At 42.2% G+C, this 2,438-nt stretch overlaps 1 pseudogene across 1 annotated transcript; it reads right to left on the bottom strand.

Moving 5' to 3' along the window:
* Nucleotides 1-357: 357 nt before the first annotated feature.
* On the bottom strand, nucleotides 358-1,239 carry LOC308423414 (mRNA turnover protein 4 homolog; annotated as a pseudogene). The gene has a single exon. The product of its transcript is annotated as an mRNA turnover protein 4 homolog (transcript).
* Between the last annotated feature and the right edge of the window lie 1,199 nt (nucleotides 1,240-2,438).

The raw sequence follows: 2,438 nt of genomic DNA, 5'->3' as shown, positions 1-2,438 counted from the left end.
GTCTTTCTGGGGTCTGGGTTACCTCACTCAGGATGCATTTTTTCCTAGTTCCATTCATTTACTGGCAAATTTCACAATTTTACTTTTTTTTTTTAAAAAAAAAATGGGCTAAGTAATATTACATTGTATAAATGTAACACTTTTTTTTTTAAACTAAAGAGTCTCCTGCTGTCTGCAGGGCACACCCTTCAGACACAATTTTATTATTTATAGAAACAAAGTCAGTCCCTAGCACCCTCCCCTGTCTTTATTCATAACAAAATAAATAGCTGCTCCCTCCAGAGGGGTGACAGCAGTCCTAGGGGCTCCAGCAGAGATGAAGAACTTGCTGGAAGGCCTTAGTCCTGGTTCTCAGAGTCAGCTGTCCTCTTCCTCCTCAGACTCTCCCTCAGACTCAGGCACGCACTCTGGCAGGTCCCCATCTATCAGCTGAAATCTTCCCGACTGTGCATCCCACATGTATTTGATGGTCGCTTTGAATTCAGCCATCTCATACCCCAAACAGCTTCAGGAAACGGGCCTGCTCTGGGGTAAGTACATCACCCCCCTTGCATACTTTATAGTCAGACAGCAGGGTCACCACACCTTTCTGAGGGCAGTGAGCAGACCCAGCTGCCTCAGCCGTGGCTCCATGAAATGAGGGAACTGCTTCAGTGGCCCTGGAACCAGGCTCACAGTTAAAGTTGTTTGTTCCCAGCTTGAGCAAAACCCATTCCTGTATACACTGTGAACCACTCAGTCACCTCCTCTGTGCGGTTGGAAAAAGGGACCCCAACTTCACCTCTCAACTTCTTGCTGACCGGATGTAGGTTGTCTTTGTATTCGTCAGATGGGTTGCGACCCAAGGCCGCCATCATCACCTCTTTTTGGCCAAAGAACATTCGGCTGTGCTTTCAGGCACTGTGGATACCCTTCAGCTTGCTGTTCCTCGTGCTGGCCACAGAGAAGATGAAGAGGTACTTGTTAAGTGTCCACACATTTCTGAAGCTCTTTTATCAGGTTCTGCTTCAGTTCCAAGCCTTTCTTGGCAGTTTTTGTTAAGGAAACTTTGTCTCGCTTGGAATTGGATACCGCACTAAAGGCCCATGTGGCCGGTGGCTCGTCTGCAACACTTTCTTTTATCCCTTGATCTGTTAGACGCCTAGGCTGCTTCCAATTTCTTGTTATTGTGAATGGAGCAGCAGTGAACATGGATGAGCAATTGTCGCTGTAGCAAGATGTAGAGTCCTTTGGGTACATATGCCCAAGAGTGGTATGGCTGGATTCTGAGGTAGATCCTTGCTTCCTGAGGAACTGCCACACTGATTTCCATAGCGACTGTACCAGTCCGCTCTCCTGCCAACAGTGGATAGGTATCTTCCTCACTCCGCATCCTTGCCAGCACGAGCTCTCATTTCTTTTATTAATCTTGGCCTTTCTGACAGCTCTAAGTAGTTTTGATTTGCATTTCTCTGATGATTAAACATGTTGACCATTTTTTGAAGTGTTTCTTAGCCTTTGTATTTTCTTTTTTGAGAATCTTTGGTTACTTCTATACCTCAATTTTAAATTGGGTCATTGCTTTCTTAATGTTTATTTGTTTAGTTCTTTATATTTTTTAGATATTAGCCCTCTATAAGATATGTGGTTGGTAAAAACATTTACCCCTTCTGTCACTTTGTCTCAGTGATGGTATCCTTTGCTATACAGATGCTTTCAGTTTCATGAGGTCCCATTTCTTAATTGTTGACCTTAGTGCCTGTGCTAATAGTGTTCCCTTCAGAAAAAATTTCCCTGTGATAATGAGTTCAAGGCTATTTCCTACTTTCTCTTCTGTCAAGACCAGTGAATGTGGTCCAATGTTGATGTCTTGGATTCATTTGGAGTTGAGTTTTGTGCAGGGTGATATGTATGGAACCATTTGCATTCTTCTACATGCAGACGTCCAGTTTGTCCAGCACCATTTTGTGAAGACACTGTCTTTTCTCCAGCATGTATTTCTAGCTTCATTATAAAACAAGCGAAATTAAAAAGGAACAAACAAAACCCTTCCCAAACCAAACAACTAGGTGTTTATTGGTGTGTGGACTTATGTCTGGATCTTCAGTTCAGTGATGATCAGTGTGTCTGGTTTCTGTGCCAGTACCAAGCTGTTTTTATTACTATGGCTCTGCAGTACCGTTTGAGATCTGGGATGGTGAGACCTTAGCGCTTCTTTGATTATTTAGGATTCTTTTAACTATCTTGCAATTTTTATGCTTCCATATGAAACTGAACATTATCCTTTCAAGTTCTGTGAAGAATTGTGTTGGAATTTTGATGGAGATTTATCACGTCTGAAGATTACTTTTGGTAGAAGAGTCATTTTTTTACTATATTACCAATTCTTGAGTTTGTGAGACCTTTCCATCTTCTGGTATCTTCTCCAATTTCTTTCTTCACTGTCTTAAAGTTTTTAT

The sequence above is a fragment of the Micromys minutus genome (genome assembly GCF_963924665.1).
Source record: "Micromys minutus genome assembly, chromosome: 8".
Taxonomy (NCBI): domain Eukaryota; kingdom Metazoa; phylum Chordata; class Mammalia; order Rodentia; family Muridae; genus Micromys; species Micromys minutus.
Note: the sequence above shows the minus strand (reverse complement) of the source record. Positions and strands in the feature narration are given on the sequence as shown.